The sequence below is a fragment of the Tachypleus tridentatus genome, chromosome 9, assembly GCF_004210375.1.
Source record: "Tachypleus tridentatus isolate NWPU-2018 chromosome 9, ASM421037v1, whole genome shotgun sequence".
In the NCBI taxonomy this organism is placed as follows: domain Eukaryota; kingdom Metazoa; phylum Arthropoda; class Merostomata; order Xiphosura; family Limulidae; genus Tachypleus; species Tachypleus tridentatus.
Window position 1 is genome coordinate 160,987,844 of NC_134833.1, and position 26,231 is coordinate 161,014,074.

At 35.1% G+C, this 26,231-nt stretch overlaps 1 long non-coding RNA gene across 2 annotated transcripts in view; it reads left to right on the forward strand.

Annotated features, from left to right (window-relative positions):
• The first annotated feature begins 714 nt into the window (after positions 1-714).
• Positions 715-26,231, forward strand: part of LOC143226824 (uncharacterized) — a 66,152-nt gene continuing 40,635 nt past the window's right edge. For both annotated transcript variants that reach the window (XR_013014760.1, XR_013014759.1), the window contains exon 1: positions 715-972. This is a non-coding gene — a long non-coding RNA (uncharacterized LOC143226824). The remainder of the gene's footprint in view (positions 973-26,231) is intronic.

The following is a 26,231-nucleotide window of genomic DNA, read 5'->3' on the forward strand; positions in this document are numbered from 1 at the left end:
AGTTTAATTATCAACGCTGGAGTAAACAAATGCGTAGGTGGCGCGACCGTAGTGACTGACATCAGTAATGCATGGTATCTGCAAGGATCCAGTTATCCATAAGTCCTTTACAAGTGAGCACCTAATGAATTATTAATTACGTGTAACTGACCTATAATAAATGTAAATGTTCTTAATGTGTTGACAAATATGTACTTTTTTACTCATATGTATGTATGTGTGTGTGTGAGTTAACTATCACCCCCCTCCATCAAAACGTAACTCTGTAGAAACAGTTTGTAATGCTGAATTCGAAATAAGAAAACGTGAGCAAAACAATAATAGTTACCAAATGTTACAAGAATTAAGAACAATTCGATTATTTGTATTTATCCTCTGGTTACTGATGTGAAGTAATAATAAGGATCGAAATTACTTTTGAAAATTTACTGTTAACCTCATTGTAACTTTGACATTTCTTTTATAGTTTCTCGCAGCTCATTCATTACCCTCAAACGTCTTTTAACTTTAGAACAATTGGATACACGTGCGATTAAATTACAGGCTTCTGTGGTCGTTAAAGAGCTAACAAGTTTCTAATTCCTTGTTTATATCCTGTCCTTGCACAGTGGAGAAAGAGAACACGTAGATCGTACGTAAGGACCTTAACAACAGTGAGATATTTGTGTATCCTTGCAGACTTACCGTGACTTGCTGCGTCCGGCTCCTAGCAACAAGCCCTGGCCTTAGAATCACGATATCGTCTAGGAAGCGTGTTCAGAACACGATCACAATTCCAGCTGAAAACCTTCCCCGAGTGGCTTTACTCTAGCAAGGACGCATGCTCTTTGTGAGTTGTGGTCACTGCAAACATGTCGAGGCCTAACGTTACTCGATGGGTTTTCCATCCATTACATTACCATACAGCACCGGTGTGCTACCAAAATAACAGGATGGATGAGGACAGCAGGCAATATTATGACAAATTCCAAGGTGAGCAGTCTTTCCTAAAGGATGTTTAGTAAGATTAGTAATAATTTCTTATATAAAGACAGGAAAAATTCGAGTTTCACTCATTTGCGTTCGTTTTTTATTGTTTAGTGTTCACTTTGCAAAGAGGCCATGTCCTCCTATCTCAAGAAACTTTTTTACAGATTGAAGTAAACATAATTTCAAAGTATAATACTTTATTACAAAACAAATACTGCAGTTAAGAATATACAGATATCTGTACGTACGTTCTTCTATACAATAAAAGTTACCCGATAGTTCTTATTATATTTTGTAGATATCTGTACGTACATTCTTCTATATAATAACATTTACCAGATAGTCCTGATTATATTTTGTAGATATCTGTACGTACACTCATCTATATAATAACAGTTATCAGATAGTTGTGATTATATTTTGTGTATATCTGTAGGTACATTCTTCTATATAATAACAGTTAACAGATAGTTCTGATTACATTTTACTGACATCTGTTTCTATGTTCTTTCTGACATGTTATTATCGGTTAGATGTTTCACCTCTATACGTTTATGTTAATTTTTGTGAACACAATCTTAGCGTCCCGCTGCGATCTGTCCGCATTATGTCGCTTTACGTCACATTTCGTTAGCTCATCTGTGATCCCAAAGATAAAAGTGATAAAATCCTTCGTTCTTTGTGACACAAGACTGTATAGTTATCCTCTTATAATTAACCTTGCCCCTGGAGGAAGGAGGGCGAGGTTATTGCAGTCGGGTTTGTGTGTATGTGTGTTTGCGAGCGTGTATCTCGCAAAATAATTAACCGACGTACACAAAACTTTTACGCAAAATAGAAAGTGAGGGTGGGAAAGGGTTGCTCAAATTTAGTCTGGACTAAAGTCCGAATCTGAATTCTGGATCACTTTGAACCATTTTTGTATGAAGAGGTGATAAGACATTTTCGCAGTTATATTGGTCAACAACTCCGTACCAAATATTACAGACACATGAAGGTTGACACTTCTCATTACACTACAGAGTTTCATCCACAATGTTGGTCATTCTGGATCTGAGCAGGATTTTCTGAGTTTTTGAAGGTGAAATCGTAATCTGAGGGTCGCGGGTTCGAATTTCCGTCGCACCAAACATGCTCGCCCTTTCAGCTATAGGGGTATTATAATGTTACGGTGAATCCCACTATTCGTTGGTAAAAGAGTAGCCAAGAGTTGGCGGTGGGTGGTAATGACTAGCTGCATTCCTTCTAATCTTACACTGCTAAATTTGGGACGGCTAGCGCAGATAGCCCTCGAGTTGCTTTGCGCGAAATTTAAAAACGAATATCCAAACAGGTTCCAGATCTCAGATCCTTATTAAGTACCGGATAATGGGTTAAGTTTAACCAGTCTAGTCTCGTCTCTAAATTATTTCTACATTATATTCTGGTAATCAACATGTAAGACCAGTAATGGTTTATTGAACTTAGCAGTATTTTATCAGATTATTTATTGTGCTGTTTCTTATTGCTTATACAATTGGCTATTGTTGCTTTGCTTATTGCGAATATCATAAGTGACTTTATAAACCCAGGTTTAATGCTAAGCCACTTGGTAGCTAATTATTTGTAGGTGTTCACAAAACAAACATTCTTATTGAACTGATTATACTGTATTATTTTAATGTAACACTGTTCTTTATGTGTATTCATTGACCATACAGAATTTAATATTCGCCTGTGTTGTTGAAATGTTTCTATTAATAAAGCAGTCTCACGACACGTCTAAATTGGTAAAATACTGGAGACAAACCAAGTTTAAACTGATAATACGTGCGTGTACCCTGAGGAAACGTCTACAGTCCACTGTGTCCTATTTATAAATTTTGTTCCCCGATGAGGAATCAATAAGTCTATGGACTTACATCTCTAAAATACGGTGTTCGATTTCCTGCTTTGGTAACCAATATACTGTCGAGTGATAAGTGCCTTGTTTAACAAGCTTCTCAGTATTCACCAGTTTATATAAATAGCACAAAGACGTGGTTTTCTACATATTTTCACATTTTTCCCACTACCTGTTCTAGGCTAGTTATATACAGGAGTTCTTCTTAGGTTTTGTTACCTTTACCAAGTCTCTCAATCTTTGTCGTTATTCAGCACGGTGACTAATTGGGAGTTCATTTCTTGTACGTATTGCATCATGTGACTAGATCTTGAAGCTCTGTCTTTGTTCTAACTAAAATCTAGAAGTTCACGTCTTGAACAACACTCCACATCTAGAAGTTCAGGTCTTGCACTTGTACATGTTCTAACTAACACCTAGAAGTTCACGTCTTGAACAACACTCCACATCCAGAAGTTCAGGTCTTGAACAACACTCCACATCTAGAAGTTCAGGTCTTGCACTTGTACATGTTCTAACTAACACCTAGAAGTTCACGTCTTGAACAACACTCCACATATAGAAGTTCAGGTCTTGCGCTTGTACATGTTTTAACTAACACCTAGAAGTTCAGGTCTTGAACAACACTCCACATCTAGAAGTTCAGGTCTTGCACTTGTACATGTTCTAACTAACACCTAGAAGTTCACGTCTTGAACAACACTCCACATCTAGAAGTTCAGGTCTTGCGCTTGTACATGTTTTAACTAACACCTAGAAGTTCAGGTCTTGAACAACACTCCACATCTAGAAGTTCAGGTCTTGCACTTGTACATGTTCTAACTAACACCTAGAAGTTCACGTCTTGAACAACACTCCACATCCAGAAGTTCAGGTCTTGAACAACACTCCACATCTAGAAGTTCAGGTCTTGCACTTGTACATGTTTTAACTAACACCTAGAAGTTCACGTCTTGAACAACACTCCACATCTAGAAGTTCAGGTCTTGCACTTGTACATGTTTTTATCATGTCCTCACGTTTAGAAATTTAGTTCTGTTTTAACCACGTCCCACGCATTTCAAGTGTATGATGCTATTGTTTAGCTGAACTTACCTGGACTTACTATACTTCGACATTCAAAGTTAGAGTTGTGTCTTCTCGTCAGTTATGCAACTGTAGAAGTTTGCTTCCATTGGTTATTTACGATAGGTGCCGCTGATTTGATTTGTTTGTTTGTTTGTTTGTTTTGAATTTCGCACAAAGTTACTCGAGGGCTATCTGCGCTAGCCGTCCCTAATTTAGTAGTGTAAGACTAGAGGGAAGGCAGCTAGTCATCACTACCCACCGTCAACTCTTGGGCTACTCTTTTACCAACGAATAGTGGGATTGGCCGTCACATTATAACGCCCCCACGGCTGAAAGGGCGAGCATGTTTGGCGCGACGGGAATGCGAACCCCCGCTGATTTGAAAATCATGGAATTTATTCATATTCTATTTCCATCCCTTCTTCACTTGTAGAAGCGACTAAAGCTGTAAAAGATTTTCTGAACGACACGAATAAACTTCCTAGAATGTTTTCTAATGGATGAAATATTCTTGCTTTTCACCCACTAGCGACACGCGTATGTTTTGATATTCATTGATAACACTAACATGAAGCCACGTGTAGCTACTTTAAATATCCATATGTCAGTTTCAGTTCGCAAGTTTGAATTACGTTCCCGGTTAAAAGTTAAAGGGGAAGAGGTAAGTAGTACACATTAATACTACCTGTGAGTAATTCACTAAATAGTTTATAATAGGTACATGGAGGTTTTGACACAAGTAAATTGTCAAAATCATATTTTATTGAGACCTTACTAGACGATTTATAACCTTTGTCCGATATTTCCATTTATTTATTATTTATTTATTCACAAGTTAGTGGAGTTTAGCACTAATTCTTCTTCCCTCTAATTGTGGAGCCCTGTAGCGACACCTTTGTCAGAACTTAGTCCAGGTGGCGTTGCGCCGTCCCTAATTCTTAACTATCGATCACAATTTGGTTTGTTTTAAATTTCACGCAAAGTTACTCGAGAGCTATTTGCGCTGAACGTCCTTACTTTAAAGTGATAGATTAGTTCGAAAGCAGCCAGTTAATACCACCCATCGCTGATTATTTGGGTACTCTCATACCGACGAATAATGGGATTGACTGTCCCATTTTAACGCCCCTACAACTGAAAGTTTAAGCATGTTTGGCCTCGAATACATTCAGGCAACCGGCTGGTAATAACTACTTTTATTGGATACTTTATTGTTGTTAGCTACTGTATAATATTTTGTAAAATTGTTTTTACTTTAATTTTACAGCGTCCACTGATTACCATTACTTACACCGGTAGTAAAGGCTCTGCTCCCTCTAACCATCTCTCGAAGTTTTTTTGATGATAATTTGAAATTAACTTTCACTAGCTAAGCATCTGACCTTTCGACATATTTTCACACTCGACCCACTTTTATTATTTCATCCTCTCCCACTCCAATTTTCCAATTGACCATCTTTTCCTGTTCCTCCAGTCAATATGCTACTCCACTTACAACATCAGTTCAAAATCTAACGAGGTTGCCCAAGGGCTGTTCCTTATCAGCCAGGTGGTCTACTTTCTCATTTACTGATATACCGTTGTGGCCTAGAATATAGGTCGTTATTAGCTTAACTTTTCTATGAATAGAAATAATCCTCTGTTTGAATAAATAAGTTATAAAAATGATAGATATTCTATTTTCTAGCTGTTTTAAGCATCACTAGTTTCGAGTACCCATGCACCTCTGCGGAGTTCAAAAGCATTCTCATGAATCACAGAAGCTCTAATGCACTGATCGAGACCCCCATTATCCCTAATAACTTCTACAGTCATGCTAAGGGAGTTCATCCCTACTAATCGCTCGTAGTACCTGAACACATGCGATACGTGTGTTCCTGCCAGCTTGTGAGCATGGCGTATAAAAACAAGTTTTAAACATGGTACTTTGGGGATCTTTATCAGGTCAGAAACACAAAATTCAATGAATTATTCGAGTTCAGCGATTCTGAATACTTGAACTTTGAGCCCCACGATGCTCAAATGACCTTTTGAGGGCAGCTTAACCTCTTTACTTACGAGGCTAAGTCGTGTAGATAAGGACGTTTTTCCGGCCACCCACGTTCCTTGCTCCAGAACAGTAGGAAGAATTAGTTGGACAAGAATACATATGAAGCTACAAGCTGATTTTTTTTAAATATCATATCTTGAGTTCCAAATAGACATTATATAAACCGACAGTTAGTAGGTTCGAATTTTTTAAGCATCACTCCCCCCCCCCCGAATTCACAAAACGTACACTTATGTACGTTGTATGTTTTTAAAAATAAAACAACCATATTACACTTAGAACATTTAGACTTAGTTTTCCATTCGTCACGTTCCGAGATCACACTGCTAGTTTAGACGTATCTTAGCTCTTATTCTGTTTGTTTGTAAATAACCACAAAACTAAAGAATGGACGATGTTTGCTAGGCCTACCACGAGTATAGAATCCAGGTTTTTAGCGGTGTGAACCCAAGAACATGCCACTGAGCCCTATTGGAGGGCTTTTATATATTTTGGTTGGATACAATGTTAAATAAATGCCAAACAATATCAGTTATCATCAACTCAGGTAAGGGTTGGGATATAGGCTACTATCAGGTGAGATAAGAGGATGTGATATCAGCTACCATCAGGTGAGATTAGAGGATAAGATATCAGCTTCCATTAGGTGAGATTAGAGGATAAGATATCACCTTTCATCAGGTGAGATTAGAGGATAAGATATCAGCTACCATCAGGTGGGATTAGAGGATAAGATATCAGCTACCACCAGGTGAGATTAGAGGATAAGATATCAGCTTCCATCAGGTGGGATTAGAGGATAAGATATCACCTTCCATCAGGTGAGATTAGAGGATAAGATATCAGCTACCACCAGGTGAGATTAGAGGATAAGATATCAGCTTCCATCAGGTGGAATTAGAGGATAAGATATCAGCTACCACCAGGTGAGATTAGAGGATAAGATATCACCTTCCATCAGGTGAAATTAGAGGATAAGATATCAGCTACCACCAGGTGAGATTAGAGGATAAGATATCAGCTACTATCAGGTGAGATTAGAGGATAAGATATCACCTTCCATCAGGTGGGATTAGAGGATAAGATATCAGCTACCAACAGGTGGGATTAGAGGATAAGATATCAGCTACCACCAGGTGAGATTAGAGGATAAGATATCACCTTCCATCAGGTGGGATTAGAGGATAAGATATCACCTTCCATCAGGTGAGATTAGAGGATAAGATATCAGCTACCACCAGGTGAGATTAGAGGATAAGATATCAGCTTCCATCAGGTGGAATTAGAGGATAAGATATCAGCTACCACCAGGTGAGATTAGAGGATAAGATATCACCTTCCATCAGGTGAGATTAGAGGATAAGATATCAGCTACCACCAGGTGAGATTAGAGGATAAGATATCAGCTACCATCAGGTGAGATTAGAGGATAAGATATCAGCTTCCACCAGGTGAGATTAGAGGATAAGATATCACCTTCCATCAGGTGAGATTAGAGGATAAGATATCACCTTCCATCAGGTGAGTTTAGAGGATAAGATATCAGCTACCATCAGGTGGGATTAGAGGATAAGATATCAGCTATCACCAGGTGAGATTAGAGGATAAGATATCAGCTTCCATCAGGTGAGATTAGAGGATAAGATATCAGCTTCCATCAGGTGAGATTAGAGGATAAGATATCACCTTTCATCAGGTGAGATTAGAGGATAAGATATCACCTTCCAGCAGGTGAGATTAGAGGATAAGATATCACCTTCCATCAGGTGAGTTTAGAGGATAAGATATCAGCTACCACCAGGTGAGATTAGAGGATAAGATATCAGCTACCATCAGGTGGGATTAGAGGATAAGATATCAGCTACCACCAGGTGAGATTAGAGGATAAGATATCAGCTTCCATCAGGTGGGATTAGATGATAAGATATCAGCTACCACCAGGTGAGATTAGAGGATAAGATATCAGCTACCACCAGGTGAGATTAGAGGATAAGATATCAGCTTCCATCAGGTGGGATTAGAGGATAAGATATCAGCTACCATCAGGTGAGATTAGAGGATAAGATATCAGCTACCACCAGGTGAGATTAGAGGATAAGATATCACCTTCCACCAGGTGAGATTAGAGGATAAGATATCACCTTCCATCAGGTGAGTTTAGAGGATAAGATATCAGCTACCATCAGGTGGGATTAGAGGATAAGATATCAGCTACCACCAGGTGAGATTAGAGGATAAGATATCAGCTTCCATCAGGTGAGATTAGAGGATAAGATATCACCTTCCATCAGGTGAGATTAGAGGATAAGATATCACCTTTCAGCAGGTGAGATTAGAGGATAAGATATCACCTTCCATCAGGTGAGTTTAGAGGATAAGATATCAGCTACCACCAGGTGAGATTAGAGGATAAGATATCAGCTACCATCAGGTGGGATTAGAGGATAAGATATCAGCTACCACCAGGTGAGATTAGAGGATAAGATATCAGCTTCCATCAGGTGGGATTAGAGGATAAGATATCAGCTACCACCAGGTGAGATTAGAGGATAAGATATCAGCTTCCATCAGGTGGGATTAGAGGATAAGATATCAGCTACCATCAGGTGAGATTAGAGGATAAGATATCAGCTACCACCAGGTGAGATTAGAGGATAAGATATCACCTTCCATCAGGTGAGATTAGAGGATAAGATATCACCTTCCATCAGGTGAGTTTAGAGGATAAGATATCAGCTACCATCAGGTGGGATTAGAGGATAAGATATCAGCTACAACCAGGTGAGATTAGAGGATAAGATATCAGCTTCCATCAGGTGAGATTAGAGGATAAGATATCAGCTTCCATCAGGTGTGATTAGAGGATAAGATATCACCTTTCATCAGGTGAGATTAGAGGATAAGATATCACCTTCCAGCAGGTGGGATTAGAGGATAAGATATCAGCTACCACCAGGTGAGATTAGAGGATAAGATATCAGCTACCACCAGGTGAGATTAGAGGATAAGATATCAGCTTCCATCAGGTGAGATTAGAGGATAAGATATCACCTTCCATCAGGTGAGATTAGAGGATAAGATATCACCTTGCATCAGGTGAGATTAGAGGATAAGATATCACCTTCCATCAGGTGAAATTAGAGGATAAGATATCACCTTCCATCAGGTGGGATAAGAGGACAAGATATCAGCTACCATCAGGTGGGATTAGAGGATAAGATATCAGCTACCACCAGGTGAGATTAGAGGATAAGATATCAGCTTCCATCAGGTGGGATTAGAGGATAAGATATCACCTTCCATCAGGTGAGATTAGAGGATAAGATATCAGCTACCACCAGGTGAGATTAGAGGATAAGATATCAGCTTCCATCAGGTGGGATTAGAGGATAAGATATCAGCTACCACCAGGTGAGATTAGAGGATAAGATATCAGCTTCCATCAGGTGAGATTAGAGGATAAGATATCAGCTTCCATCAGGTGAGATTAGAGGATAAGATATCACCTTCCATCAGGTGAGATTAGAGGATAAGATATCACCTTCCATCAGGTGAGATTAGAGGATAAGATATCACCTTCCATCAGGTGAGATTAGAGGATAAGATATCAGCTACCACCAGGTGAGATTAGAGGATAAGATATCAGCTACCATCAGGTGGGATTAGAGGATAAGATATCAGCTACCACCAGGTGAGATTAGAGGATAAGATATCAGCTTCCATCAGGTGGGATTAGATGATAAGATATCAGCTACCACCAGGTGAGATTAGAGGATAAGATATCAGCTACCACCAGGTGAGATTAGAGGATAAGATATCAGCTTCCATCAGGTGAGATTAGAGGATAAGATATCAGCTACCATCAGGTGAGATTAGAGGATAAGATATCAGCTACCACCAGGTGAGATTAGAGGATAAGATATCAGCTTCCATCAGGTGGGATTAGAGGATAAGATATCAGCTACCATCAGGTGAGATTAGAGGATAAGATATCAGCTACCACCAGGTGAGATTAGAGGATAAGATATCACCTTCCATCAGGTGAGATTAGAGGATAAGATATCAGCTACCATCAGGTGGGATTAGAGGATAAGATATCAGCTACCACCAGGTGAGATTAGAGGATAAGATATCACCTTCCATCAGGTGAGATTAGAGGATAAGATATCAGCTACCATCAGGTGAGAAAGGAGGATAAAATATCAGCTACCATCTGCTCAAGTAAGTAGATAATAAGTCGGTGGAGCTTTACATTGGTATACGAACAGTAACTGACGTGTATTGTGAGAGTTTTCTACTACTTTAACGGCGACTTCTTTGTAAGAATATTTAGTTCTTGAATAAAAGAAAATGTTTTTAAAGTAAACCGATAGAAGAATCCTTGGATACTAAATCCAGGTAGAGAACATGATAGTTTATAAATACTTTAACATCCAGCTAGAGAACATGATAGTTTAAAAACACTTTAACATCCAGCTAGAGAACATGATAGTTTAAAAACACTTTAACATCCAGCTAGAGAACATGATAGTTTAAAAACACTTTAACATCCAGCTAGAGAACATGATAGTTTATAAATACTTTAACATCCAGCTAGAGAACATGATAGTTTAAAAACACTTTAACATCCAGCTTAGAGAACATGATAGTTTATAAATACTTTAACATCCAGCTAGAGAACATGATAGTTTATAAACACTTTAACATCCAGCTAGAGAACATGATAGTTTAAAAACACTTTAAGATCCAGCTAGAGAACATAATAGTTTAAAAACATTTTAACATCCAGCTAGAGAACATGATAGTTTAAAAACACTTTAACATCCAGCTAGAGAACATGATAGTTTATAAATACTTTAACATCCAGCTAGAGAACATGATAGTTTAAAAACACTTTAATATCCAGCTAGAGAACATGATAGTTTATAAATACTTTAACAACCAGCTAGAGAACATGATAGTTTAAAAACAGTTTAATATCCAGCTAGAGAACATGATAGTTTAAAAACACTTTAACATCCAGCTAGAGAACATGATAGTTTAAAAACACTTTAACATCCAGCTAGAGAACATGATAGTTTAAAACACTTTAACATCCAGCTAGAGAACATGATAGTTTAAAAACACTTTAACATCCAGCTAGAGAACATGATAGTTTAAAAACACTTTAACATCCAGCTAGAGAACATGATAGTTTAAAAACACTTTAACATCCAGCTAGAGAACATGATAGTTTATAAATACTTTAACATCCAGCTAGAGAACATGATAGTTTAAAAACACTTTAACATCCAGCTAGAGAACATGATAGTTTAAAAACACTTTAACATCCAGCTAGAGAACATGATAGTTTAAAAACACTTTAACATCCAGCTAGAGAACATGATAGTTTAAAAACACTTTAACATCCAGCTAGAGAACATGATAGTTTATAAATACTTTAACATCCAGCTAGAGAACATGATAGTTTAAAAACACTTTAACATCCAGCTAGAGAACATGATAGTTTAAAAACACTTTAATATCCAGCTAGAGAACATGATAGTTTATAAATACTTTAACATCTAGCTAAAGAACATGATAGTTTAAAAACACTTTAACATCCAGCTAGAGAACATGATAGTTTAAAAACACTTTAACTGCGAAAGATTAGGGAGGCACATTCCTTCGCTAAAATTTAAAATTCTCTCCTGTTCACTAAAAGTTGTTCTAATAATCGGTACAAACTACGAGTTTCTTTTTTTCGCACTAAAACATTACGAGATTTAAAAAACAAAGTTGCACAACATTTTATAAATTCCACAATAATAGGTTTCTCATTCAGTATTTTCTTTGCTATATGTGTTTATTTCTCCACAGTTAAAACCTCTTAGAGCATTAATAACGAAAATAACCACCAGGCGATGTGACTTGATGCAATTTTGCATGCAACTTTTGTCTTTCACGCTTATATTTACATCTTTAATATTTTTGTAATAACTTTTTACTAGGGCAACATTTATGCAGTTAACAGTAAGAAATAAGTTTACATATAGGCTTAATGTTCACCATAAAGCTAGGCCTAATTTATTTGCATATGCTTAACTATATTTAGTTACCCATTGTTTTCTTGAGTTTAGATATATTTCAAATAAACTACGTAAGTGTGCACACATATGTATAGTTACGTTTGTTTCTGGACGAAAAAATAAGACATAGATCTGACTGGGGAGTTTAAAATTAAGAATTTTGTTTTTCGTACATGAATAGTAGGACTAGGTAACACAAATATAAATACTGTCAGGGTAAGAAGAGTCATCTTTATCTAAGGCAATTTAATTTTTCTAATAGGGTGGTTGTCGTCTGGAATGGGTTGTTTTCAGATGTGGTTGAAGCAGTAAATTTAAGGGAGTTTATGGTTAGGCCTGATAAATGTCTGAATGATAAAGGCTGGCTTTAAGGGTTATTTAATGGACGGAACAGTCTAGATGTAACAATAGGTTCCTCGTTGTCCTTATATATTAAGTTTAACGTAGTATTTATATATAGTAATTAATGATCGTCTGAATCCATAAAGAACCACTTTGAAAACATTAACGAGGTTGAATTTTTATATATAAGTTCGATTCTCAAACAATAATAAGTCCTTTTAGATGGCTATTTGTTTAAGTAACCCACCTCCCTCCAGTGACTCAGCAGTAAACTTGGATATGTATAAAGCTACAATTCTGGGTTCAGTCTCTGTAGTAGGAACAGTGCAGGGATATAATTACGTAACTTTGTACTTAACAGCAAAGCAAGCAGAAATCAAAACCATTAGGTTCACGTACATTTTATTTCAATAAATTTTTCTAACCTTGCTTTAAACTTTCAGATATTTTGTTCTATTATTCTATAATGTAGTTACAGACAGATGCTTTCTTTTTTGGTTTTACAAAGAAATAAGAACGCTTTACTCCCGCAGTTCAAACTTTTACATTTAATGTTTTCGCCGTGAGAAACATTTGAGCGGCTCGACTCGTAATTCGAGGATCGCGGGTTTGAATCCCCGTCGCTCCAAGCATGCTCGCCTTTTCAGCTGTGGGGGCGTTAGAATGTGACGGTCAATCCCCCTTTTCGTTGATAAAAGAGTAGCCCAAGAGTTGGTGTTGGGTGATTATGACTAGCTGCCTTTCCTCTAATGTTACATTGCTAAATTAGGAGCAGCTAGTGCAGATAGCCCTCGTGCAGCTTTGCGCGAAATTAAAAAACAAACAAAACAAATTTGAGTATTTCACGTTGTGTACTATCTTTTATTTTGCTTTAAATATTTCTTGCAGTACAACAAATTCTGACTATCATGTGTAACCTTATAACGCTTAAGTTCGGGATTCGATCCCGCGCCGTGAACACTGTGAAATTATGCGTTTAAAAAAAATAGCAACAAAAACATAGTTCTGTCTTTAGTTACAACCTTTCAATTAAATATTCCTATAATCACAGGCGATCGTTTTTTGAATTTAGAATATTCACGTTAATCTGCAGAATGGTTTATCTATGTTAACGGGATAAAATCATGAATCCTCGGATTTACAGTCTGGTTACACTAACCAATAAGCCACCCCCGATCCATCTAAATAATCGTGTATTCACAAGCTTCTAATAATTTTGCTTGTGTTTCAAGCTTTCCAACAGGGCTGTTTAACACTGAAGAGTGTTAAACCATTCACTATATCATATTTATATATTCGTAAGTTTCAAGTAGTCAGTTTGCTTGTATGTTATAGATTTAACAGATTTTCATAAACTTGTAAATCTTTGAGTATTGTAGGATACATTTTCACCATTGTAAACCACGTGATCTCTGGCTCGCTCACAGGGCCACTGTTAAAGAAAGAACCTCGAAACATAAGTTGGTCTCATTCGTACCTTTTAAAAATGTAGGTTGTGACCTTCAAGGTTAAAACGGAGGGTCTGGAAGATATAAATGATAAATAATGTTTTGTTTTCACATCAAACAGATACCGAATCAAAATTACCAATAAAACAGAACTATTATCAGTGATGTTTCTGTTTTTCCAAATCTGTACACAAGTAACAGTAATATTGTACAATTTACTTTGTACGGAGACCAAGTTGTACCATCAGTTTATACTTATTTGTAGTTACTACGGAGACCAATTTGTACCATCTGTTTAAATCATCTATAACGGTAGTCATTATAGTCAAAATGAAACCGAACTTGTTCAAACAGGTATGACCCTCCTGTAACACATCACGTTCATTGGTCCAAAGTTGTGTTTTTGTTTTGTTAATATTTTGACTAGCGCTATAAGTATAATACAGAAAAGTCCACGGTGGACTAGAGTTACAAAGATTGTCAGTGTAGGAGTCATTTTCAGCTAAGACAATTTTATATTTTGAACAGGGTACGTGGCATAAAAGAAATCACGAAAAGATTTGAAATACCAAAATTGTTTGTCTCACTTTAAGCTTGTTAACTATTTCACCAGTTTTATCTCACTCTACAGTGGTCAACTCTTTCACCAGTTTTATCTCACTTTACAGTTGTTAACTCTTTCACCAGTTTTATCTCACTTTACGCTTGTTAACTCTTTCACCAGTTTTATCTCACTTTAGAGTTGTTAACTCTTTCACCAGTTTTATCTCACTTTACAGTTGTTAACTATTTCACCAGTTTTATCTCACTTTACAGTTGTTAACTCTTTCACCAGTTTTATCTCACTCTACAGTTGTCAACTCTTTCACCAGTTTTATCTCACTTTACAGTTGTTAACTATTTCACCAGTTTTATCTCACTTTAGAGTTGTTAACTATTTCACCAGTTTTATCTCACTTTACAGTTGTTAATTCTTTCACCAGTTTTATCTCACTTTACAGTTGTTAACTATTTCACCAGTTTTATCTCACTCTACAGTTGTTAACTCTTTCACCAGTTTTATCTCACTCTACAGTTGTCAACTCTTTCACCAGTTTTATCTCACTTTACAGTTGTTAACTATTTCACCAGTTTTATCTCACTTTACAGTTGTTAACTATTTCACCAGTTTTATCTCACTTTACAGTTGTTAATTCTTTCACCAGTTTTATCTCACTTTACAGTTGTTAACTATTTCACCAGTTTTATCTCACTCTACAGTTGTTAACTCTTTCACCAGTTTTATCTCACTCTACAGTTGTCAACTCTTTCACCAGTTTTATCTCACTTTACAGTTGTTAACTATTTCACCAGTTTTATCTCACTTTACAGTTGTTAAGTATTTCACCAGTTTTATCTCACTTTACGCTTGTTAACTCTTTCACCAGTTTTATCTCACTTTAGAGTTGTTAACTCTTTCACCAGCTTTATCTCACTTTAGAGTTGTTAACTCTTTCACCAGTGTTATCTCACTTTACAGTTGTCAACTCTTTCACCAGTTTTATCTCACTTTACAGTTGTTAACTCTTTCACCAGTTTTATCTCACTTTACAGTTGTCAACTCTTTCACCAGTTTTATCTGACTTTACAGTTGTTAATTATTTCACCAGTTTTATCTCGCTTTACAGTTGTTAACTCTTTCACCAGTTTTATCTCACTTTAGAGTTGTTAACTATTTCACCAGTTTTATCTCACTTTACAGTTGTTTACTATTTCACCAGTTTTATCTCACTTTACGCTTGTTAACTCTTTCACCAGTTTTATCTCACTTTACAGTTGTCAACTCTTTCACCAGTTTTATCTCACTTTAGAGTTCTTAACTCTTTCACCAGTTTTATCTCACTTTACGCTTGTTAACTCTTTCACCAGTTTTATCTCACTCTACAGTTGTTAACTCTTTCACCAGTTTTATCTCACTTTAGAGTTGTTAACTCTTTCACCAGTTTTATCTCACTTTACAGTTGTTAACTCTTTCACCAGTTTTATCTCACTTTACAGTTGTTAACTCTTTCACCAGTTTTATCTCACTTTACGCTTGTTAACTCTTTCACTAGTTTTATCTCACTTTACAGTTGTTAACTCTTTCATCAGTTTTATCTCACTTTAGAGTTGTTAACTCTTTCACCAGTTTTATCTCACTTTACGCTTGTTAACTCTTTCACCAGTTTTATCTCACTCTACAGTTGTTAACTCTTTCACCAGTTTTATCTCACTTTAGAGTTGTTAACTCTTTCACCAGTTTTATCTCACTTTACGCTTGTTAACTCTTTCACCAGTTTTATCTCACTCTACAGTTGTTAACTCTTTCACCAGTTTTATCTCACTTTAGAGTTGTTAACTCTTTCACCAGTTTTATCTCACTTTACAGTTGTTAACTCTTTCACCAGTTTTATCTCACTTTACAGTTGTTAACTCTTTCACCAGTTTTATCTCACTTTACAGTTGTTAACTCTCTCACCAGTTTTATCTCACTTTACGCTTGTTAACTCTTTCACTAGTTTTATCTCACTTTACAGTTGTTAACTCTTTCATCAGTTTTATCTCACTCTACAGTTGTTAACTTTTTCACCAGTTTTATCTCACTTTACAGTTGTCAACTCTTTCACCAGTTTTATCTCACTTTACGCTTGTTAACTCTTTCACCAGTTTTATCTCACTCTACAGTTGTTAACTCTTTCACCAGTTTTATCTCACTTTAGAGTTGTCAACTCTTTCACCAGTTTTATCTCACTTCAGAGTTGTTAACTCTTTCACCAGTTTTATCTCACTTTAGGCTTGTTAACTCTTTCACCAGTTTTATCTTACTTTACAGTTGTCAACTCTTTCACCAGTTTTATCTCACTTTAGGCTTGTTAACTCTTTCGCTAGTTTTATCTCACTTTACAGTTGTTAACTTTTTCACCAGTTTTATCTCACTTTACAGTTGTTAACTCTTTCACCAGTTTTATCTCACTTTACAGTTGTCAACTCTTTCACCAGTTTTATCTGACTTTACAGTTGTTAATTATTTCACCAGTTTTATCTCGCTTTACAGTTGTTAACTCTTTCACCAGTTTTATCTTACTTTACAGTTGTCAACTCTTTCACCAGTTTTATCTCACTTTAGGCTTGTTAACTCTTTCGCTAGTTTTATCTCACTTTACAGTTGTTAACTTTTTCACCAGTTTTATCTCACTTTACAGTTGTTAACTCTTTCACCAGTTTTATCTCACTTTACAGTTGTCAACTCTTTCACCAGTTTTATCTGACTTTACAGTTGTTAATTATTTCACCAGTTTTATCTCGCTTTACAGTTGTTAACTCTTTCACCAGTTTTATCTTACTTTACAGTTGTCAACTCTTTCACCAGTTTTATCTCACTTTAGGCTTGTTAACTCTTTCGCTAGTTTTATCTCACTTTACGCTTGTTAACTCTTTCACCAGTTTTATCTCACTCTACAGTTGTTAACTCTTTCACCAGTTTTATCTCACTTTAGAGTTGTTAACTCTTTCACCAGTTTTATCTCACTTTACAGTTGTTAACTCTTTCACCAGTTTTATCTCACTTTACAGTTGTTAACTCTTTCACCAGTTTTATCTCACTTTACGCTTGTTAACTCTTTCACTAGTTTTATCTCACTTTACAGTTGTTAACTCTTTCATCAGTTTTATCTCACTTTAGAGTTGTTAACTCTTTCACCAGTTTTATCTCACTTTACGCTTGTTAACTCTTTCACCAGTTTTATCTCACTCTACAGTTGTCAACTCTTTCACCAGTTTTATCTCACTTTAGGCTTGTTAACTCTTTCGCTAGTTTTATCTCACTTTACAGTTGTTAACTTTTTCACCAGTTTTATCTCACTTTACAGTTGTTAACTCTTTCACCAGTTTTATCTCACTTTACAGTTGTTAACTATTTCACCAATTTTAGCTCACTTTACAGTTGTTAACTCTTTCACCAGTTTTATCTCACTCTACAGTTGTCAACTCTTTCACCAGTTTTATCTCACTTTACAGTTGTTAACTATTTCACCAGTTTTATCTCACTTTACAGTTGTTAACTATTTCACCAGTTTTATCTCACTTTAGAGTTGTTAACTATTTCACCAGTTTTATCTCACTTTACAGTTGTTTACTATTTCACCAGTTTTATCTCACTTTACGCTTGTTAACTCTTTCACCAGTTTTATCTCACTTTACAGTTGTCAACTCTTTCACCAGTTTTATCTCACTTTAGAGTTCTTAACTCTTTCACCAGTTTTATCTCACTTTACGCTTGTTAACTCTTTCACCAGTTTTATCTCACTCTACAGTTGTTAACTCTTTCACCAGTTTTATCTCACTTTAGAGTTGTTAACTCTTTCACCAGTTTTATCTCACTTTACAGTTGTTAACTCTTTCACCAGTTTTATCTCACTTTACAGTTGTTAACTCTTTCACCAGTTTTATCTCACTTTACGCTTGTTAACTCTTTCACTAGTTTTATCTCACTTTACAGTTGTTAACTCTTTCATTAGTTTTATCTCACTTTAGAGTTGTTAACTCTTTCACCAGTTTTATCTCACTTTACGCTTGTTAACTCTTTCACCAGTTTTATCTCACTCTACAGTTGTTAACTCTTTCACCAGTTTTATCTCACTTTAGAGTTGTTAACTCTTTCACCAGTTTTATCTCACTTTACGCTTGTTAACTCTTTCACCAGTTTTATCTCACTCTACAGTTGTTAACTCTTTCACCAGTTTTATCTCACTTTAGAGTTGTTAACTCTTTCACCAGTTTTATCTCACTTTACAGTTGTTAACTCTTTCACCAGTTTTATCTCACTTTACAGTTGTTAACTCTTTCACCAGTTTTATCTCACTTTACAGTTGTTAACTCTCTCACCAGTTTTATCTCACTTTACGCTTGTTAACTCTTTCACTAGTTTTATCTCACTTTACAGTTGTTAACTCTTTCATCAGTTTTATCTCACTCTACAGTTGTTAACTTTTTCACCAGTTTTATCTCACTTTACAGTTGTCAACTCTTTCACCAGTTTTATCTCACTTTACGCTTGTTAACTCTTTCACCAGTTTTATCTCACTCTACAGTTGTTAACTCTTTCACCAGTTTTATCTCACTTTAGAGTTGTCAACTCTTTCACCAGTTTTATCTCACTTCAGAGTTGTTAACTCTTTCACCAGTTTTATCTCACTTTAGGCTTGTTAACTCTTTCACCAGTTTTATCTTACTTTACAGTTGTCAACTCTTTCACCAGTTTTATCTCACTTTAGGCTTGTTAACTCTTTCGCTAGTTTTATCTCACTTTACAGTTGTTAACTTTTCACCAGTTTTATCTCACTTTACAGTTGTTAACTCTTTCACCAGTTTTATCTCACTTTACAGTTGTCAACTCTTTCACCAGTTTTATCTGACTTTACAGTTGTTAATTATTTCACCAGTTTTATCTCGCTTTACAGTTGTTAACTCTTTCACCAGTTTTATCTCACTTTAGAGTTGTTAACTATTTCACCAGTTTTATCTCACTTTACAGTTGTTTACTATTTCACCAGTTTTATCTCACTTTACGCTTGTTAACTCTTTCACCAGTTTTATCTCACTCTACAGTTGTTAACTCTTTCACCAGTTTTATCTCACTTTAGAGTTGTTAACTCTTTCACCAGTTTTATCTCACTTTACAGTTGTTAACTCTTTCACCAGTTTTATCTCACTTTACAGTTGTTAACTCTTTCACCAGTTTTATCTCACTTTACGCTTGTTAACTCTTTCGCTAGTTTTATCTCACTTTACAGTTGTTAACTCTTTCATCAGTTTTATCTCACTTTAGAGTTGTTAACTCTTTCACCAGTTTTATCTCACTTTACGCTTGTTAACTCTTTCACCAGTTTTATCTCACTCTACAGTTGTCAACTCTTTCACCAGTTTTATCTCACTTTAGGCTTGTTAACTCTTTCGCTAGTTTTATCTCACTTTACAGTTGTTAACTTTTCACCAGTTTTATCTCACTTTACAGTTGTTAACTCTTTCACCAGTTTTATCTCACTTTACAGTTGTTAACTATTTCACCAATTTTAGCTCACTTTACAGTTGTTAACTCTTTCACCAGTTTTATCTCACTCTACAGTTGTCAACTCTTTCACCAGTTTTATCTCACTTTACAGTTGTTAACTATTTCACCAGTTTTATCTCACTTTACAGTTGTTAACTATTTCACCAGTTTTATCTCACTTTACAGTTGTTAATTCTTTCACCAGTTTTATCTCACTTTACAGTTGTTAACTATTTCACCAGTTTTATCTCACTCTACAGTTGTTAACTCTTTCACCAGTTTTATCTCACTCTACAGTTGTCAACTCTTTCACCAGTTTTATCTCACTTTACAGTTGTTAACTATTTCACCAGTTTTATCTCACTTTACAGTTGTTAACTATTTCACCAGTTTTATCTCACTTTACAGTTGTTAATTCTTTCACCAGTTTTATCTCACTTTACAGTTGTTAACTATTTCACCAGTTTTATCTCACTCTACAGTTGTTAACTCTTTCACCAGTTTTATCTCACTCTACAGTTGACAACTCTTTCACCAGTTTTATCTCACTTTACAGTTGTTAACTATTTCACCAGTTTTATCTCACTTTACAGTTGTTAACTATTTCACCAGTTTTATCTCACTTTACGCTTGTTAACTCTTTCACCAGTTTTATCTCACTTTAGAGTTGTTAACTCTTTCACCAGTTTTATCTCACTTTAGAGTTGTTAACTCTTTCACCAGTGTTATCTCACTTTACAGTTGTCAACTCTTTCACCAGTTTTATCTCACTTTACAGTTGTTAACTCTTTCACCAGTTTTATCTCACTTTACAGTTGTCAACTCTTTCACCAGTTTTATCTGACTTTACAGTTGTTAATTATTTCACCAGTTTTATCTCGCTTTACAGTTGTTAACTCTTTCACCAGTTTTATCTCACTTTAGAGTTGTTAACTATTTCACCAGTTTTATCTCACTTTACAGTTGTTTACTATTTCACCAGTTTTATCTCACTTTACGCTTGTTAACTCTTTCACCAGTTTTATCTCACTTTACAGTTGTCAACTCTTTCACCAGTTTTATCTCACTTTAGAGTTGTTAACTCTTTCACCAGTTTTATCTCACTTTACGCTTGTTAACTCTTTCACCAGTTTTATCTCACTCTACAGTTGTTAACTCTTTCACCAGTTTTATCTCACTTTAGAGTTGTTAACTCTTTCACCAGTTTTATCTCACTTTACAGTTGTTAACTCTTTCACCAGTTTTATCTCACTTTACAGTTGTTAACTCTCTCACCAGTTTTATCTCACTTTACGCTTGTTAACTCTTTCACTAGTTTTATCTCACTTTACAGTTGTTAACTCTTTCATCAGTTTTATCTCACTCTACAGTTGTTAACTTTTTCACCAGTTTTATCTCACTTTACAGTTGTCAACTCTTTCACCAGTTTTATCTCACTTTAGAGTTGTTAACTCTTTCACCAGTTTTATCTCACTTTAGGCTTGTCAACTCTTTCACCAGTTTTATCTGACTTTACAGTTGTTAATTATTTCACCAGTTTTATCTCGCTTTACAGTTGTTAACTCTTTCACCAGTTTTATCTCACTTTAGAGTTGTTAACTATTTCACCAGTTTTATCTCACTTTACAGTTGTTTACTATTTCACCAGTTTTATCTCACTTTACGCTTGTTAACTCTTTCACCAGTTTTATCTCACTCTACAGTTGTTAACTCTTTCACCAGTTTTATCTCACTTTAGAGTTGTTAACTCTTTCACCAGTTTTATCTCACTTTACAGTTGTTAACTCTTTCACCAGTTTTATCTCACTTTACAGTTGTTAACTCTTTCACCAGTTTTATCTCACTTTACGCTTGTTAACTCTTTCACTAGTTTTATCTCACTTTACAGTTGTTAACTCTTTCATCAGTTTTATCTCACTTTAGAGTTGTTAACTCTTTCACCAGTTTTATCTCACTTTACGCTTGTTAACTCTTTCACCAGTTTTATCTCACTCTACAGTTGTCAACTCTTTCACCAGTTTTATCTCACTTTAGGCTTGTTAACTCTTTCGCTAGTTTTATCTCACTTTACAGTTGTTAACTTTTTCACCAGTTTTATCTCACTTTACAGTTGTTAACTCTTTCACCAGTTTTATCTCACTTTACAGTTGTTAACTATTTCACCAATTTTAGCTCACTTTACAGTTGTTAACTCTTTCACCAGTTTTATCTCACTCTACAGTTGTCAACTCTTTCACCAGTTTTATCTCACTTTACAGTTGTTAACTATTTCACCAGTTTTATCTCACTTTACAGTTGTTAACTATTTCACCAGTTTTATCTCACTTTACAGTTGTTAATTCTTTCACCAGTTTTATCTCACTTTACAGTTGTTAACTATTTCACCAGTTTTATCTCACTCTACAGTTGTTAACTCTTTCACCAGTTTTATCTCACTCTACAGTTGTCAACTCTTTCACCAGTTTTATCTCACTTTACAGTTGTTAACTATTTCACCAGTTTTATCTCACTTTACAGTTGTTAACTATTTCACCAGTTTTATCTCACTTTACAGTTGTTAATTCTTTCACCAGTTTTATCTCACTTTACAGTTGTTAACTATTTCACCAGTTTTATCTCACTCTACAGTTGTTAACTCTTTCACCAGTTTTATCTCACTCTACAGTTGACAACTCTTTCACCAGTTTTATCTCACTTTACAGTTGTTAACTATTTCACCAGTTTTATCTCACTTTACAGTTGTTAACTATTTCACCAGTTTTATCTCACTTTACGCTTGTTAACTCTTTCACCAGTTTTATCTCACTTTAGAGTTGTTAACTCTTTCACCAGTTTTATCTCACTTTAGAGTTGTTAACTCTTTCACCAGTGTTATCTCACTTTACAGTTGTCAACTCTTTCACCAGTTTTATCTCACTTTACAGTTGTTAACTCTTTCACCAGTTTTATCTCACTTTACAGTTGTCAACTCTTTCACCAGTTTTATCTGACTTTACAGTTGTTAATTATTTCACCAGTTTTATCTCGCTTTACAGTTGTTAACTCTTTCACCAGTTTTATCTCACTTTAGAGTTGTTAACTATTTCACCAGTTTTATCTCACTTTACAGTTGTTTACTATTTCACCAGTTTTATCTCACTTTACGCTTGTTAACTCTTTCATCAGTTTTATCTCACTTTACAGTTGTCAACTCTTTCACCAGTTTTATCTCACTTTAGAGTTGTTAACTCTTTCACCAGTTTTATCTCACTTTACGCTTGTTAACTCTTTCACCAGTTTTATCTCACTCTACAGTTGTTAACTCTTTCACCAGTTTTATCTCACTTTAGAGTTGTTAACTCTTTCACCAGTTTTATCTCACTTTACAGTTGTTAACTCTTTCACCAGTTTTATCTCACTTTACAGTTGTTAACTCTCTCACCAGTTTTATCTCACTTTACGCTTGTTAACTCTTTCACTAGTTTTATCTCACTTTACAGTTGTTAACTCTTTCATCAGTTTTATCTCACTCTACAGTTGTTAACTTTTTCACCAGTTTTATCTCACTTTACAGTTGTCAACTCTTTCACCAGTTTTATCTCACTTTAGAGTTGTTAACTCTTTCACCAGTTTTATCTCACTTTACGCTTGTTAACTCTTTCACCAGTTTTATCTCACTCTACAGTTGTTAACTCTTTCACCAGTTTTATCTCACTTTACAGTTGTTAACTCTTTCACCAGTTTTATCTCACTTTACAGTTGTTAACTCTTTCACCAGTTTTATCTCACTTTACAGTTGTTAACTCTCTCACCAGTTTTATCTCACTTTACGCTTGTTAACTCTTTCACTAGTTTTATCTCACTTTACAGTTGTTAACTCTTTCATCAGTTTTATCTCACTCTACAGTTGTTAACTTTTTCACCAGTTTTATCTCACTTTACAGTTGTCAACTCTTTCACCAGTTTTATCTCACTTTAGAGTTGTTAACTCTTTCACCAGTTTTATCTCACTTTACGCTTGTTAACTCTTTCACCAGTTTTATCTCACTCTACAGTTGTTAACTCTTTCACCAGTTTTATCTCACTTTAGAGTTGTTAACTATTTCACCAGTTTTATCTCACTTTACAGTTGTCAACTCTTTCACCAGTTTTATCTCACTTCAGAGTTGTTAACTCTCTCACCAGTTTTATCTCACTTTACAGTTGTCAACTCTTTCACCAGTTTTATCTCACTTCAGAGTTGTTAACTCTTTCACCAGTTTTATCTCACTTTAGGCTTGTTAACTCTTTCACCAGTTTTATCTTACTTTACAGTTGTCAACTCTTTCACCAGTTTTATCTCACTTTAGGCTTGTTAACTCTTTCGCTAGTTTTATCTCACTTTACAGTTGTTAACTTTTTCACCAGTTTTATCTCACTTTACGCTTGTTAACTCTTTCACCAGTTTTATCTCACTCTACAGTTGTTAACTCTTTCACCAGTTTTATCTCACTTTACAGTTGTTAACTCTTTCACCAGTTTTATCTCACTTTACAGTTGTTAACTCTTTCACCAGTTTTATCTCACTTTACAGTTGTTAACTCTCTCACCAGTTTTATCTCACTTTACGCTTGTTAACTCTTTCACTAGTTTTATCTCACTTTACAGTTGTTAACTCTTTCATCAGTTTTATCTCACTCTACAGTTGTTAACTTTTTCACCAGTTTTATCTCACTTTACAGTTGTCAACTCTTTCACCAGTTTTATCTCACTTTAGAGTTGTTAACTCTTTCACCAGTTTTATCTCACTTTACGCTTGTTAACTCTTTCACCAGTTTTATCTCACTCTACAGTTGTTAACTCTTTCACCAGTTTTATCTCACTTTAGAGTTGTTAACTATTTCACCAGTTTTATCTCACTTTACAGTTGTCAACTCTTTCACCAGTTTTATCTCACTTCAGAGTTGTTAACTCTCTCACCAGTTTTATCTCACTTTACAGTTGTCAACTCTTTCACCAGTTTTATCTCACTTCAGAGTTGTTAACTCTTTCACCAGTTTTATCTCACTTTAGGCTTGTTAACTCTTTCACCAGTTTTATCTTACTTTACAGTTGTCAACTCTTTCACCAGTTTTATCTCACTTTAGGCTTGTTAACTCTTTCGCTAGTTTTATCTCACTTTACAGTTGTTAACTTTTTCACCAGTTTTATCTCACTTTACAGTTGTTAACTCTTTCACCAGTTTTATCTCACTATACAGTTGTTAACTTTTTCACCAGTTTTATCTCACTTAACAGCTTGAAGTTAGACATTTTGTGAATTTTTTTAGCGTTATATGTTAACCATAGAGTTTCATTTTAAAGCCTTCTTTCTTGAAAGTTAAGACTAGTTATGGTTTCAAATTTTCAGGAATTGTCCAGCTTAATATAATGTTTTATAAGTTGTTTCCTTCGTCTATCCTTATTGTGACAGCGGTTATGATTGCCAGTCATATTTAATCACACATTACACAGCTCTTAGTGAGAGTTTCGTTTTAAGAGTCAGCTCAGACTCTATGGTACAATTATTCAGGTTTCATTCTTCAGAGCATCAAACAGGGAACACCGGTTTCACTTACAGAGTTTTACGTCTTTTTAACTTTCTTTTACATATTTCCAAAGCTTCATAATACTTGATAAAATATGCATTAGGCTTAACAGCATACGAGTATTTGTTCCTGCCTATAATATTGAATAAAATTAACAATAAGCTTAGCACTATATTTTTTCTTTTGCCTCTAAGATATCACAAAACCTGAAATAGGCTTAATTTTGTAACTCTAGGTGCTTGTTCATATGAAACATGAGAACTTTGCGTTATTGTTTCGGCCTATAACATTTGACAAAACTTACAATAAACTGAACGTTGTAGTTATTTTTCCAACATATAAAATTTGAAAAGCTTGCCCTAGGATTTAAAATAAATATACTCTTTTATCAATAGGTTTGACAGCAAAATTATTTCTGCCCGAAGAATGAACAGGAAAATTATTTTGATCCAACAACTTACTCTAATTTAACTTGTTACTTACAATCGTAGTTAAAGAAAATCGTGTAACAGGTAATAATAGAAACAATATTGTTACTGCTCGTGTAACACGTAATAATAGAAACAATAATGTTATTGTTCGTGTAACAGGTAATAATAGAAACAATAATGTTATTGTTCGTGTAACAGGTAATAATAGAAACAATATTGTTACTGTTCGTGTAACAAGTAATAATAGAAACAATATTGTTACTGTTCGTGTAACAGGTAATAATAGAAACAATATTGTTACTGTTCGTGTAACAGGTAATAATAGAAACAATATTGTTACTGTTCGTGTAACAGGTTCTAA